Genomic DNA, 18122 nt, shown 5'->3' with positions numbered 1-18122 from the left:
CTTCCTACATTAAAGGTAAAAAGTGCCATACCAGTATGAGCGCTTATGACGAACAGTCAAAAACCCAGAAAATTTGCAGAATGGCAGGCAGCTATTTCCAGATGAAGTTAACTTCCTAAAAAGCGCTTCGGACGCATGAAATTAAATAAAGAGTTATTTTCATTTATTTTACGCTTCTATTTACGAGGTGTTATTCTAAATGCAGAATTGACCTGATTTGATGTGCTACAACTAATTTTAGAATTACAATTTACAAAATAAGGATGTATTTGGTGAAATAAAAAAAATTAGGCTTCATGTCGGAAGAGTATTAGTTCAAGAACACAATAAGCACAAAATATTTATATGTAATGGAGCTCCTTTTTGTGATCTGTACTTTTTTAATGTGGTAAAGGGTTTTAATGAGCTATAGAAGTCTCATATCAAAGGAAAAAATATATTATGGGGCAATATGTTTTCCCCTGTATTAAATGAAAAATACATTGAGTTCGAACATGTGACATATATTCCTAAACCTCACTTAAATTGATCCTTTAGCATTTAACATTTGTTAAAATGATTAACTAAAGGAAAATGTCTGTATATAAAAAAATCGATATGTTTCTTGTAGCGCTATCTTTATTACAAATGTGCAAATGATTAAAATCCTGTAAAGACACCTGATTAAGAAGACAACCTATTATTCGAATGAAAAAAATATCTATACAGGAAAATGACCATTATTACATTATAGTTCGTTTCTGTGTTACATTTTGATGTTGTGTTTCTGTTGTGTCGTAGTTCTCCTCTTATCTTTGAAGTGTTTCTCTCAGGTTTTTTTTCTTAAACTTTTAATGAATTTCGAACAACTGTGTACAGCTGTTTCCTTAATATACCATGATAATTATTCCAAAACTATTTACATAAAAGTGGTGCCGACACAGCCGGCAAATTTGCAAATATATGTGTTCGCTTTATCATTTCTATGTAGCACAAACTTTGTCTTCATACTTTTTTAATCTATTTCTTTGCCTTCAATGATAACATTGAAATATGTTGAAAGGTAATGCCAACTTATTATTTCACCCTGCGATAGAAAGTTATTAACTTTTTTACTATTATTACATCAAAGGTTATGGTAGATGTTTCATGAATTCAAGTAATATACTATGCTCTGACGTATGTGTAAAAAGTTCAAGGCACTTATGAGGTATATGCACTAGATATATGTTGCATCTTACGTATACTATATAACATTGTTAGTCCATAACACGCTCATTAATTGATACGCATAAATGCATTCCTTTATGCAGAATTTCTTCAAATTTTCAAATTTTAGTTGAAATGATCTATCTTTTAATTCTTGATATTTACTGATATTTTTTTGGAATAGTTCTTTCAGTCAAATATTTTCTTTCGTCAAAAGTATGACTCTACTTGATGATAGCTTCGTTTAAAATATTGAATTTCTATGGATCTTATGACATATAACAAAAAAAATACTTGTAAGACATTGCAATCCATCCCAATATTCTTCTGATACACATTTGCATGTTTTGTGGATGCATTGTGAGTTTGCTGGACATTCCTTGCTATTTCCACATGATTCGTTATGAGTTTCTAAAATAAAGAGGCAGATAGCATGTTGTTTTAGACGTTGATTGTTTAGACAAATAATGTCTTTGCAATTAGTTTTAAGCGAAGATCCAGGCATTTACAGCATTTTAAAATAAAGCTATGGGTTTTTTTTTTTTAAATATAAAACAATAACCTAAAGATCACAAAAAGTAAGTAACTTTAGTTTCAACATATTTTACTGTTACTTTTTTGGTTGAATTCCTTTACATATTCAGCATATGTTGTCATACAGGTGTTTAAAATTACCACGATTTGTAAATATTCAATTAAATCAAACATATATTCAGTTATGAAGTCTAAAATATGAAAACACAAAGAAATATAAACATATTCTAAACACTCATTGATGTACACTGACAGTTTGTTTCAAATGATAATAGCGTTCCTTTGAATGCTATTTACATGTCCCTTAATTATAGAGTAATTCAAAACAATAGAATAACAAAACAAATCCTCAAAAATGACACGTTTTATACCTATATGGTGAATGTTTTCAACATATACGTTAGATTTTTGACAATTGTAGTTCACTATTTTATTTAATATATGAAATGTTTGGTCTTTTATATTTTTACACAAATAAAACGTTTCATTACATACACGTATAGATATTCTTACTTGTAAGACACTGTGTCCCATCTGAGTATTCAGTGGGTAGACAACTGCATTTGTAGTTGGTACATCTAAAAGCTGCTTGACATTCTTGAATGTTTGCACATGATTCATTAAAATTCTTCCCTGAAACAATCAGTTCGTCAGTTGATTTTAAACCATTCCTTAAAAATCATTAGCCTTCAAGAACGATTCTTATCGAAATAAGGCGTAATAGTCTCCTGTCATCCAAAAAAGCCCCAACATCTTCAATATGAAAATTGTAAAACACAAAGTTTTCATAATATTTAATGTAAAATTGTTTTTTCCCTAAAATTAAATTAAATTCAACCTGCAGGAGCTACACATCGGCAATAAAAGAGGGACGAAAGATACCAGAGAGACAGTCAATTTCATAAATCCAAAATAAACTGAAAACGCCACGGCTTAAAATGAAAACGACAAGCATATAAACAACAGTACAAAAGACAAAAACATAGAAAACTAAAGAATAAGCAACACGAACCAATCAAAATATAGGGGTAAATGTGTAGGCTCTGTTTGAAACGAAACTTGTCAGTGTAAATTACATACATGTACAAAGCCTTGAATTATTTTTTCCCGATAAACCAAGAAAAAAGAAAAGAAAAAATAATTTGCAATAATTTGTATATTTTCAGGAAAAATAGATTAATATCTGAAGAAAATGGTTAAAAAACACAGTCCTCTTCTATTGACCTTTTGTCATTATTTCATTTAGATATTTTAATTTGTTTAAAATGAGTAATAAATATTTACTTGTTATACATTGTGATCTCTGCAAATACTCTAAGGATAAACAGCTGCATTTGTTGTTGATACATCGAAATGTTCCTTGACATTTTACACTATTATCACATGAATCGTTGTACACCTTCCCTGAAATGACAAGCTTGTTAATAAATTTCCAAAGTACAATGTAGTGCTTAAATAATAGTGAAAATGAAATTAGAATAACATTTCAATGTATCCCTATTTCTATTAAATTTATAATATAAGTCAGCAGTAATATTTGAAAACTTAAATACACATGGTTAAAAAAGTATAGTTTCATAAATGAAAAGAGACCACTAATTGATGAATTTCTGAATTGGTAACACCAAAGAATTTCATTATTATCAACGAGACACGTTAGTTTAGGTGAATGCGTTATCATCGTGTAACGTGATTAGTTATGTGATTATTTGTGCCATTTGTTAATCAGAAAACTAATATGCAAAAGTTAACGAAATTGAGACAACGTATTGGGTCAGGTAATGTATTATATTTCGAAAGCATGTTACTGGTAGGTGGATCGTCATCGAAACAACTCTCTTCATAATCAAATCCCATTTATTGATTGATTTCGTTTCTAAATTACTTCCTTCGCTATTTGTATAGCATGTAAATCGTAGTAGGAATTTTGTTTCAGTTGACAATTTTGTATAAAGTAGCTAAAAATGATTTCAGAAAAACCAACCAATCCTGAATTTATGCAAGTGGAACATTTCCTTTCAAATTTAACACACATTCGCATCTTTAAGTATATATTTGTCATACTTTTGGCCCTTTGTGAATTTTTTTAGATTAAAGTAACATTGTATATTCAGATATTAACTTGATTCAAACGTGATACTGTACAGTGTACTACAAATGTACCATCTTCATCTCTGGTGGCTAGTTTCCTCTTTGGCAATGAAACCACAACTCATAATTGTCATATACTATAGTTAGCTGTTTAATAAGGTTTATAAGCTTAGCATATTTACCTGCTAAACAGGACGTCCCGTTCCAATAGTCAACGCTAGCATCACATTTACAATACCCATGGATGCAATACAACGTATCTAGACACCCGTCGGAAGAATTACAGGTTAAATGAATCGTTTGTTCTGCATTGCATGAAATAAAGGGTATAATTTAAATGTATGAAAAATAATGTTTACAAACTGTTCATATCTATTATTCGTAAAACGAGGTCTAATTTATCAGACGTCATCGGGTTAAAATCACAAATTAGAGAATTCAACTTTATAAATAACTAATATAGAACAATGGTATTGATTCAAAATTACACCACTCAAGACCCTTTTTTCCATATAATTAATATTGCCAATAATTAACAAATTCCGTGTCGTATCCGATACCAATACCACTAGTATAATCAACTGTTACCTTTTGTCTTATCTGTGCGTTCCGCATTTGACAAGTGAACTATATACACGGGTCATAATCACAGGGTTGATAATACTTAATTCAATCATTGTCACATTGCTTCCTCTTGTAGCATTTTAATCAGCATGAATTAGGAAGATGACAATTCCGATACTAAAAATTTAGACTTAAAATAAGCCGTATAAATACAGTTTCCAATTTCTTAATCGGCATGACTAAACAAGAATTCTATTTTATCTATAACTTATATAGGACAATGTTGTTTGAAAATACTCCAAATTCAGGCCCTTTTGTTTTCCAAATAATTAATATACCCATTATTGATAAGTTCCAGGTTGACGGGTTCAAAATGAAAGATCTTGAAATCAGGGGAAACTGTTCATCTTATAATGAGCGTGACTATATCAGAGCGCAATACCAATACTAAAAATCCAGGCTTAAATAATGCTTATACATAGTTATATACTTTACCTCAGTCAAGGACCCGCGATTTCACGGGTGTGCTCTAGTACCTACTACAATGTCAGTAAAATAGTTATGAAGATCTGAATATTTTTTTCGAAACATGTTCTTATATTGTATTATTCCCTGTTTGGAAAAATCAATAACATGTATATCCAATTCGTATTAAACACCTGATTAAAATTTCATACAATGAACATACGACTACGATTGGAAGTGAAAAAAAAACCCAGAATAATGAGAATTCAATGAAAAATACCCAAAATTGTATTGATTTAGTAAGCCTTTAACATCTCAAAATGATATTAAAACATACGCGTTTGTAAATATATAATCTGCATAACACATACTTGGTTCACATAAAGATCCATTCCAAAACGTATTTACTACACACTTGCAAATTTTGTGTTCGCATCTCAGAGAGTGTACACATTGGTGATCACTGGTGCATCTTTCATTAACATTGTGTCCTTTAAATATAATAAGAAACAAGTAGTGTGATTGTAATACATTTTCAAATATGCAGTCAGGTATTGTCCTCTTTATTGAACAATTCAATATATCCCAATATGCAAAATTAGGTTATTTATAACAGAATCCTTTCCAGTAGGTCTTTAAAAAAACAGTTTGTAGGAAGTTCAAACATAACTATAATCCCCAATTGAATACAAGTGACTGCTATCAATATTTGTCCTTGGCAGTTTCCAAGTTGCTTATACCGTTTGTGCTTGATATTTATTTGCAAACTTTGTGATAGTCATCATCATATTTGATACGAATCGACCGTGGTCTTCATAATCCGCTAGGACAGCACTAGATAAGAACTATTCTTTTTTTCACTGCCTGTAATTCTTAAATGTTCGAGAGATTATGCACATGACAAAGGATACAAAAATACATTTTCTCAAATATACAAACGTCATTTCGGGGCCTTTAAAGCTGTCTATGCGGTATGGGCTCTGTCCATTGTTGAGAGCCGTACAGATACCTAAGTAAGTTGTTAATTTTTGTGTCCTTTGGTCTTTTGCTGAGAATTGTCTCATTCATTGACAATCATACCACATCTTCTTTTTATATTGTCAGTATAATTTGTGATGTAGCTCTTTTTTCGTCTTTTTAACCAGTTAACAATAGTACTTAGAGTTAGAAGCATGTCAACTTTAGACTTACTTTTGTAACAGGTCTTTTCGCCCCAATAATATTGATCAGATTGACACTTGCATGTACCATTTAGACAAACCAAATTTCCGATGCATTCGTTTGTAGTGGAACAGTTGTTGTTGATGATTTTCTCTGGAATGAAGTTACATTTCATATTATTATATGTACATGTACATCATGTAAATAACTGTGTCAGTATCATAACCATAATTACTTAATAGATATGAACACATCGATTCCTTAACTAGGCATGATTTTGCTTAAATGAAACATTGCACAATTTGTAAAGTAATAATTGTATTGTGTCAATTCATTATAGATTAACATGGAAAAACTTTGATTTGTAAAGTAAAATGATAGATAAACTAATAACAAACGTACACACAAACGTTTTAAAGTCGGATATGTACTTTTTACGCGTCCGAGAAAGAAAAAAGCTTATAAATTTTTACGAGTTTCAAAACGACATATTGTTTTATTTGCTCCGAGCCTCAGGTTAAAATAACAACTTAGTGTTTGGTCAATTTGCTTTTTCAGTTATTTGCAAATATGATGAATTTGCTTAAATACTTTTTTTCAGAATTCTTTCAAGTGATTATTGTGTTATGATGCTCAATTTTGCATTGAGTTGATTTTTTATTGACTATTGGTTTCCATGCCGTCTACGTTATAATTTCTGAAAATGCTGACTGAATGCCATTCGTATTTTAAAGAATTATAGAATTTAATGATATTTTTTAGCGGCGTATGTTTTCTTATAATATGATCTTCCACATTAAGCAAGTAAACGATCACGTTTATTAAACTTATGCAGAAAACACATATTCAAACGAACTTGTTTTGATTCAATACATACGAGGGATATGGTTACACTGTAAGTCATGGTTACAAAATGCAGCACCAAAGCAACAAGATTCACATTTTTGATGAACACCATCAGATGAACGACGACCTTAAATGTTTGAATAGCCTTGGGTGCAAAGCTGAAATTACGTATGAGATACATATTTAGATAGTGTGCTTCATATTATGCAATATACATGTATATAATAGTAACTTGTATATTTTCACCGATTGTTGTCTTATGTAGTATTATCAAAAACCGGTTATATATTTTACTTTTTTTCTCCGATATTGTCCGTTATTTGATCGATGATTGATAGTTACACAACGTCTGGTGTCGACAGCATAACATCAATATATGCAATAGGAAGATATTGTAAAAGGGGCCATTCGAAATGAATGTTGTTGATATTTTGACTATCACTGGAAAAATAGGGGTATCTTGGATAGTGGTATAAATTGGTCTGCACCAGATCCCCGAAGGACTCTTCAAAGAATTGCTGCAAGGGTTTTAAATATGTAGAAATATTTGCAATCTCTTAACGCGAGGTTTCAGAGTTTATGTCCACATTCTACATAATCTAACTGGACGTGTTTGCCTATTCGTATATCCCGCTGTGCTTAACGGGTGTTTAACTTCGGAAATGATGTAGTGCCGGTAAGATGAAGACTATATTTCGATCCCAGTCACATTTGTGGGTCCCTTTTTAAATGCCTGATGGGTTGTCTGTTCCAAAAAAAAATGACAAATAATTAACCTCAGATAAACGAAACAGTAAGAAAAACCTCACACAAACAATGAAATTGTTGAAAAAATTTGAATCGATACTACTCAGAGAAAATATTTCCCAAAATATGTAATCACTTTCAACAACTAGTATCATTCCTAATACCCGACCTTTTATACATTGTCAAATACTATGTTAAAAGTACTTTTGACAACATAAAAACTTATCCGTAACTATCAACAAATGGGAAACACGGATTTGCGATAAATAGCGCAAAACACTCCAATAAAATGCATCACAAAATGAAATTTCAGGAAATTTCGAGATTTCCAAACATGTCAAAGGTGATTCACCGGAAAAAAATCATATCATCTTCTACAAACTATCAGCTTACCGCAAGACGGATCTGCCATTTCATATAAACGAAATATAAGCACGTCATCAAATCAGATTAAATTACTTTATATCAAGCTATGTCTATGATTTTTAAATACTTACCGATGAATGCTTACAACCAACATCAAACAGTTGTTGTGCCGTATGAGTTGAGTATTTATGAAGATAGCAAATCTATAACAAATATATACTGTTATATTATAGAAATGGATTTATAAATATGTGCATGCTTATCTTTAAAATAACTTATAGCACATGAAACGACTATTACTTAAAGTATGATATCATTCGTATTTAACAGTTTCCACAAATAAGATGTTAACATATCTGTATATTAATTGCAAATTATAAAGCCTTTTTTAAATTGCTGTGATGGTTTAGTGGGATAGTTCCAATCTCCAATGCGAAGGGTTGTGATTAAACCTATAATAACAAATTGGGTTCAACCGGTTTCAAATAAGCTCTGTGCATTAAAGAGTTAAAGCTAATTATATTCGGTTCAAATTCAGATTGAAGTTCTAGGATACGGTGACATTCATATGGACCATTAACTTGTTACATAGCTATGAAGAATACAGCTCAGCGTTCCCTTTTAATACCGTCAGCATTTTCTTGAATACGCACTTGTTTTGTCAGTTTGAATTTTACAGCCATCATTTATAATCTTCATTTATATAAACATACCTCATCTTTTGCACACGTTGTTAAATTTTTGCACATTTTAGGATCTTCAATTTCACTGCATGATAAACATTTCTGCATTGGAACTGTTATAAAAAAGGTAAAATGTTGAAACATAGCGCCAAATAAGTAATATCAACAGATTTTAAAATATAATTTGACTGTATAAGTAGATATACGAAAATATGATATTACTATTAATTATACAACTCTCCATCCCAGTCAAAATTTGTAAAAAATAATTTAATATGGGTCAAAGTACGATTTTCAATACGGAGCCATAGCTCACTCCGAACAGCAAGCTACAACGGGCTCTAAAAAAAGACTAGTGTAACACCATTCAAACAGGAAAACCAACGATCAAAATGTTATCAAACACGACAACCACTGAAAAACTGGTTCCTGACTTAGGACAGGTGCAAACAAATGCACAAAGATTCACAACCAATTTTGAAATACACATCCTACGACTAAATCTCGTGATTAAATAATGCTTAACTTGTGACATTCCAAATAAACTAAAAAGTCAATACAGTATTAAAATAATTATTACGATATGTAGTGGGTAACTTACATAAGCTATAAACTGTTCCACCTTAACTAGAACTATTTAGTTTATGCATACACTTATATACACCAAATCAGAAAATATATCAGTTTGGTTGATATTGTTATTGTTCAACGAGTCCTTGTAGTTTTTAAGACCACTTGGACCTTATCTAAAAGAATAAGTCTGTTATATTCATTCATTTTATGTAAAAAAATCCAAGGTATGCAGTACGTTAGATTAATTGTTTTGGATAAACTACGGAAGGCCATCGTATAATCGTCAAACTTAAAATATATAAGTAAATCATAAATACCACTAATTTTATCATTGCAAGAAAGATGAGCATTGCAAACATCTGTGTTATTACAACATTTATGACACAACACATGACTATGATCACTACGTCTACCAAGAATATGAGCGGTTAAATCTTTCTGGCATAGCTATAAATATAAAACAACAAATTATATTTAAAATATTTACTCAAGTAGTTGTATTTTCCAGAAGAAGCTCCTTTTCAAAAATAGTTTGATTTTTAAATTAAATGCAAAATTAATGACTGCAAGTGCTTAAAATGCAAAACCTGAAAACAATATATAGGAGAACAAACAAAATGTTTACAAATGACTCGAAATTGCATTGCTGTTCCCCAAAACTTTAAATATATATATTGAATGATGTTATATGATTTTATACAGTCGGTAAAGCATTGATCGTCTTTACATTTCAAATGCCTAATGTGCCTTGTTTATTGGATTTTCTTCTCTACACACTTTAAAAAACTCCATATGTAGTTCATAATTGATATAATATTGTCATGGTTTAGAAAAAAAAACTATGTTTTTAAAATCATTGTATGACCATTGTTTAAGGGCCTACACAAACATATATTTGTAAACTTCTGTTTCATTTGGTATCTGGTCTCATAGAAACCATACCACATCTTTTTATTCGTATGATATATGTAAGTTAGACATAACGCATTAGCTTACTTTTCCTTCTCTTTAGAAAGAAGTTGCAAATTTTGCCTATAACAACAAAACAATCAATGTCAACAGTTACCTCTGGATATGCACAGCCAACATCGTATCTATTCTCATTGCCATTTGTGGAGTACTTTTGAATGAAACAAACCTAAAAAGTGAGCTATAATTTGTTTAATTCTGACCCATTTCTATTTTTCAATCTTATACATGTTTTTCATATTTTGAATAAGAAAGTTCTCTATCAAAATCCAATTCATCTTGTAAATTTTTAAAATACAAAAAGTAACGAACTAGCAACAATTAAGTTTGGACAGGTGTAATACCAACCTGAACTGAGTTTCAGATTAGCAACTATTCCGTACCATTCTGGCATCATTTAGCATTTACTAAAAAAAAATGACTCATTGCCATTGACTGACCTCCAATTATGGTCAGCGACAAGTAACGAATTTCAAAACGTTTAGATTGTTTAACAAACTCTTTTGTACACTGTTGACAAACACAGTCGCGAAAGTTATAAAATAATCTCTGACCGAGACTAAAAACTGCACAGTCATTTTAAAATGGAGTAAATATTCTTGAGCGATTTGAAATAGAAGATATATCACCATACAATGTTAACTAAAAATAACCATAAAGGTAGTTTATCGGTGTTAAGTTACCATCGATTCATTAACAACATACAAATCAAGGAGAAAAGTCAAACGTAATGGAATCGAATCACCCTTAAACTTTAAAGTACAATTTACATAATTATTTTGCGAGCTGCTTTTTATTGATTGCTTGATTGTAGGTTGCTAAACGTCCAGTGGCAAATATTTCATGCATATTCAGGACGAGAACAAGTTCACAATAAATACAATAGAGGCCATTCAGGGATTATGGTCGGAGAAATTTTGACTGCCACCGGAAAAGGAGGGTATGTGGATAGGGACAGAAATTTTGCCTTGCAACAGGCCACCTACGGACCCCTCAAAGAGTTGCTGCAAGGGTTCTTAACGTGCAAGGAGCGTGGCACTCTCTTTACACGAGGCATCGGATTTAACGTCCCCCTTCTGACCGGACGTGACTGCGAACTTGATACATCCCGCACAGCCAAACGGACGCACCACTTCGGCAAGCGTTTTACTGCCGGTCGGGAGAAGACCAAGTGACCATACTTCTATACCCTAGTCATCCTTGGGGATGAGCTGCTTTTTAAGATTTGTTTTCGTTTGATTTGAACAAATTCATTTCATACAAACAAAAGCAAGGAAACTGCATCGCAAAGTAATACATTATTTTTAAAAATACACTAAGATATTGTAAATTATCTATATCGTGACAAAATATTTACATTAGTTTAGATGAAAAAGTAGTTGTTTTCATAACACGAATGTTATTATGTATTAAAGAGCACGTGATAACAATGTCATTAAATTAAGTTTTGATAACTTACCTCGTCATTTTTACATACTTCATTTCCTGTACATAATTCTCCCTCAGCAAGATTATTACACGACAAGCAGATTGTACCAGAATCTATAATAATAGTTTGTTTAAATCATAACAGTATAAGTTGGATTAAATGGTTATAAGATATCAAAATTAAACATGCAACAAGTCCGTTTTAAACAAATATAATTGCATACTCACTGGTTTTCTGACAGAGAACTATCATCACCAATATTAGAAGGGTCCATAATTCTGTAAAATATACGCGATGGAATATTGAATTAGAAGCATGAAAGATCGCTATAACTTATATATTAAAAACAAAGGTCCATACTGTACAATATGCACATATTGGTTTAAGCAACATTTCCGTTGTAAGATTGGTTTTTGAAATGTGTCATTAAAAGAATAAAATCTGACTTGAACGTATAGATAGCAAAACATTGTTTTACAAACATGATACATTTTAAAATAATTTTTGCCATTTGCATCAATATGAATATCAAACGCAATGCAAAATCCCAATCTTTAATTGAAGGATAGTGGACATTTTGGACATCAGTGGATGACAACAGATAGTAATATAGAACGTACCTTTGCACAAATGTAAATGAGATATTATAGTGTATTTAATATAGGTGCATCCAAAAAACATTAAGTGACAAAGACATCTAACATGAATACTTTAGGTACGAAAATTAGATTGCCTGAGGGGAAAGCATCTATGAATTATACTATAAAAAAAAGTATCTAGAAATCAATTCTATGACATTCACTTATCTTTTGTTGGCAAATCCAAATTGCAATTGACATTATCTACAATGTATTCAACGTTAAGGTTTCGAAATGTAATTCTTATGTTCATAATGTGTAAGGCGAACTGAAACAGTATCGAACCTCATGAAGTACTAACTAATCATAAGTATGATGGTAGGAACAATGAAAAACAAGTATGCATATAAAGATTTTGATTTCCATACAAGCAATATTCCTCAATTGATTCCAAGATTATTGTTAAAACAGCGTATTGTTTTATGTTGTTCTTTTGGGTCAATGAACATTTCATCTCACAAATACTGATCTATCTTTGCTCAAAATGAAAGTTTCTTGTAAATATAAGCGTTAAATACATCTTATTATGTTATTTAAACTAAAATGTTGTGTAAAAACGTGCTAAATAAAAGGTATTAATTGTTATTTCTCGTTGCATAAAATGTTTAAAAATACTCTGAAGTCAGCAATGTAAAGGCAATATCGGTGCTGCCATTTTTTTTTATTAAAAATGTTCAAAATGTTCCGTGATTGGTAACTATCATATAGAAAGTACATACATTTAATTCAAATATTACTATGAAGTTATGGTTAACTTATTTGTATAAAACGTTTAGAACAGGTTTCTAGTGGTTTAAAACATCAAAACGCTTAATTATTTGTATCTGAATAACAGAAAAGTAATACTCACTATTCATATTGATTATTCTTTAAGTATTGCTATATTTTTCAATAGTTAGCGTGATAAAGGGTGAAATTAAAACATAGGTCACTAATGTCACTGATAAGGCATGTAATTTGTTGTATATGTTGGGTCAAAGAGCATCTCAATTACATTGATCAATATATATACCTTATAGTCCTGCTCTTATCTCAGGTATACATTGTCTTCAAATTCAATGATTTGATTGATGACTGATTAAAAGCATCACATGTGTTTTTAGGACGATAACATCTCGTTATAACATACTAATTGAGTTTACCTTAACTTGAACAATGGCGATATTTTTAGATTTGCAAGCTATCTCACAATAGACCGCATGAAGTCAAATCATCATATTCCTAAACCTGTTCCTGCTCCCTGTAAAACCATTCTTAATTTTTTTTTCTGAAGATGCCCGTGTGCGTAGCAGGGTAGTAGCAAATGCAATTTAGAAAAAAATACCATTCAACAAAGCCTGCAATTGAACCATTGGCCTCCCAAATGTAAGCGGTGGAAAGCACGCCCCGTTATGACAGCAAGCTTTATAAGAAAGAAACAATTAAATCATCAAAGTCAGCCATTCTTGAATCGCCTCTGAATTATCATAAATCGAAATAGTAATTGACATTGAACTCCATCCAATTGAATAAGCATCTAAGAACAAACTTTACTAATATCAGGAATTTCCTTACAATATATGAAATACATGTATAATAATCTTTAACCACTAGCCCTATTACTTTTAATGTGTAATTCTGCGATTTCATGCATGCATAGCTCTCGTATCATTATGTTGAATACAGAGACATTAATTACATGTCAATAATGTAGCTCATACTTGATTGAGCTGTAAACCTCAACACAATTTTTAGTGCATAAACTTGCACATGGTTGAGGAAGAAAAAGAAAATATTGACAATAGGCGACAAACATGGATGGAACACCGTAAATGAATACCTTGATAGTCCTTTTGCTGACGATAATAATGATGCCGCTTCTTTGCGCATCTAGAGAAAGGAAAAGTTAAAACCGTACAGCCAAGCAATAAACATACAGAAAGTTGAAATAAGAATTTTACCGTGTGATAATTCAAAGCAGTGGATTCTGAGAAATTACAGGGCAGTTACAGAACAAATCCGGTTAATAATTTTATTGTAATCAATACCCGGAAATATGTGTTTAATTATAGCCAATTGTGTAAAGATGTTATTATCAGTGAAAATACACCTACTTCATGTAATTGCAGTAATTCCGAATACGTTCGTGGACCCATTTCCCATGTTATAACAGGAGATCTTAACATTGTTCAAGACAGAGAGTTAAAATCATTCCTCAGTGAAGGACCTTAATATCATCCCCCGTCAATTATTAATTGGAATAAGAGTCGTAATGTCATCCACGACTCACTCCGTACCTACTGTTTGAAATGGATGAAACGTGAAAAAGCTGATAAAAAAATCTTTGAACTCATTTTTTTTAATTCAGTAATGAACATAGTTGATATACGTATTAAACATTTAACTCTTAACAATAACCACAATAAACCTATTTCTCGTATCAAACATATACTTAAAGAACTAGCCAAGAAATTTGTTTTTGTCCCGGCCGATAAAGATGCTAATACTATTATTATTGTTTGACGTAACTTTTACATTGAGGTTCTACAAAAAGAAACTACCAATTCACCAACATTCAAACTGACTCCATTTTAATACTTAAATTTATGATAAAGGAGATTATTGCTAATTTCCTATCGTTAATTATCCATTTTTAGATGGTGACGTTCCCTTGTCACCATCTGACGGTGTTTATTTATCCCACCTTGTACGATTCGCTCGTGTATGTAACAATGTTTTAAAATTTAACGAGAGAAATTTATGTATTATTGGAAAATTATTACACCAGGGTTTTCGATATCACAAACTGGTCAAAACATTTACTAAAATTTTATTATCGTTATAAGGACATCATTCGTAAATATAGCTCAACATGTAGACTACTTATACGTTCGGGTATTTCAAATCCACTAATTTATGGAAATATTCTTTATAAAGCACAACAATTTCAGTATTCACCTCAGAAGCTTACAACACCTTTAAATAGACTTATTAAGAGGGGATATAGTTACGATACTGTTGTCAGGTCATTAAAGATTGCATATTTTTGCGTAAATATTGATTCACATACAGGGTCTTTGCATCGGAACTAAAAAAAATATTTAAAAACCAGTTGTTGGCATGGCACAGGTTATGTCCGTCTCAAATATGTTATGATGATATGATACTTAACCCCTCACGGGGAGGATTGCACCTGATATTCATATGATGAAGACATAATTTTGCAATCAGTTTAATTGAAGTCTGGAGCTGGCATGTCAGTTAACTGCTAGTAGTCTGATGTTATTTATGTATTATTGTCATTTTGTTTATTTTCTTTGGTTAAATCTTCTGACATCAGACTTGGACTTCTCTTGAACGGCATTTTAATGTGCGTATTGTCATGCGTTTACTTTTCTGCATTGGCTAAACTATAGGGGGATGATTGAGATCTCTTAAACATGTTAAACACCGCCGCATTTTTGCGCCTGTCCCAAGTTTGGAGCCCCTGGCCTTTGTTCGTCTTGTGTTATTTTAACTTTAGTTTCTTGTATACAATTGGAGTTCAGTATGACATTCATTATCACTGAACTAGTATATATATTTGTTAAGGGGCAAGCTGAAGGACGTCTCCGGGTGCGGGAATTTCTCTCTGCAATGAAGACCTGTTGGTGAATAAACTCATCATAGATACCAGGACTTAATTTTGTATGTACGCCAGACGCGCGTTTCGTCTACAAAAGACCCATCAGTGACGCTCGAATCCAAAAAAGTTAAAAAGGCCAAATAAAGTACGAAGTTGAAAAGCATTGAGGACCACAATTCTTAGTTTTGCCAAATACATCTAAGGTAATCGATTTTCTTTTTGTTAAAACAGAGTGACATTTTGACCACAAAGTGCTTAACGTTGTAGCCGGATATGTGCATGATGTGCAATGATAACAGTTTCAGACCCGATTTTTATTTAAGATAAAAATTTAATACAAAAACACTTTCAAATTCATTTGTTTCAAATTATAAAGACTGATATGGAGTATGTAATGAGCCCTATTTCAATTTTGTGGGAAATCTGACAATTTTGCCATTGCAGGAAATAGCGGAAGATTTCACCTCGTACTGGATATTGGCATAGTATAAACAATCATTTTGAATAAACCTTTGTTATATATTAATAAAATTGAGAATGGAAATGGGGAATGTGTCAAAGAGACAACAACCCGACCGAATAAAAAACAACAGCAGAAGGTCACCAACAGGTTTTCAATGTAGCGAGAAATTCCCGTACCCGGAGGCGTTTTTCAGCTGGCCCCTAAACAAATATATACTAGTTCAGTGATAATGAACGCCATACTAATTTCCAAATTGTACACAAGAAACTAATATAAAAATAATACAAGACTAACAAAGGCAAGAGGCTCCTGACTTGGGACAGGCGCAAAAATGCGGCGTGGTTAAACATGTTTGTGAGATCTCAACCCTCCCCCTATACCTCTAACCAATGTAGAAAAATAAACGCATAACAATACGCACATTAAAATTCAGTTCAAGAGAAGTCCGAGTCTGATGTCAGAAGATGTAACTAAAGAAAAAAAACAAAATGACAATAATACATAAATAACAACAGACTACTAGCAGTTAACTGACATGCCAGCTCCAGACTTCAATTAAACTGACTGAAAGATTATGATTTCATCATATGAACATCAGGCACAATCCTTCCCGTTAGGGGTTTAGTATCATACCATCATAACATATATGAGAAGAACATAACCCGTGTCATGCCAACAACTGTTTTTAGAATAAATGTATTTAGTTCCGACGCAAAGACCTTATCAGTGACTCAATATTAACGCCAAAATATGCAATCTTTAATGACTTGACAACAGTATCGTAATTATATCCCTTCTTAATCAGTCTATTTAAAGGTTTTGTAAGTTTCTGAGGTGAATACTGACACCTTTGTGCTTTATAAAGAATATTTCCATAAAAAATTGGATGTGAAATACCTGAACGTATAAAAAGTCTGCATGTTGAGCTATATTTACGAATGATGTCTTTATACCGATGATAAAATTTATTAAAGGTTTGACTAGTTTGTGATATCGAAAACCCTGGTGTAATAATTTTTCAGTAATAAATAAATTTCTCTCGTTAAAATCTAAAACATTGTTACAAACACGAGCGAATCGTACAAGTTGAGATATATAAACACCGTAAGATGGTGACAAGGGAACGTCACCATCTAAAAACGGATAATTAACGATAGGAAATGAAAAATCATCCCTTTTATCATAAATTTTAGTATTCAGCTTTCCGTTAGTGATATAGATATCAAGATCGAGGAAAGGGCAGTGGTCATTATTAGTATTAGCTTTATTTAAAGTAAGTTCAGCAGGATAAATTTCATTAATATACATACTGAAGTCGTCATTATTGAGAGCCAAAATATCATCCAAATATCTAAAAGTATTATTAAATTTGTTTATCAGATGTTGTTTTGATGGGTCTTTGCTTATTTGTGTCATAAATTGTAACTCATAACAATACAAAAAGAGGTCCGCAATAAGTGGTGCACAGTTAGTCACCATTGGAATTCCGATAATCTGACGATATACGGAATCCCCAAAGCGAACAAAAATGTTATCTAGTAAAAATTCAAGGGCATATATAGTATCAAAGCATGTCCAATTAACATATTTTTTTTGTTTATTGCTACTAAAAAATGACCTAAAAGAGTTTGAACATATATATTCACATTCTGATTTTTTTAATGCCCATTTAATTAGGTGTGTGAATTTTTTCTTAATGAGAATGTGAGGCAATGTGGTATACAGGGTAGAAAAATCAAACTTTGAACAGATTCAAAATCACCAATATGAGCATGCAATTTATCAGGTACTTCCAACGAGT

Source organism: Mytilus trossulus, chromosome 5 (genome assembly GCF_036588685.1).
Source record: "Mytilus trossulus isolate FHL-02 chromosome 5, PNRI_Mtr1.1.1.hap1, whole genome shotgun sequence".
In the NCBI taxonomy this organism is placed as follows: domain Eukaryota; kingdom Metazoa; phylum Mollusca; class Bivalvia; order Mytilida; family Mytilidae; genus Mytilus; species Mytilus trossulus.
The sequence above is the reverse complement of the archived record's forward strand: the minus strand, read 5'-3'. Positions refer to the sequence as shown.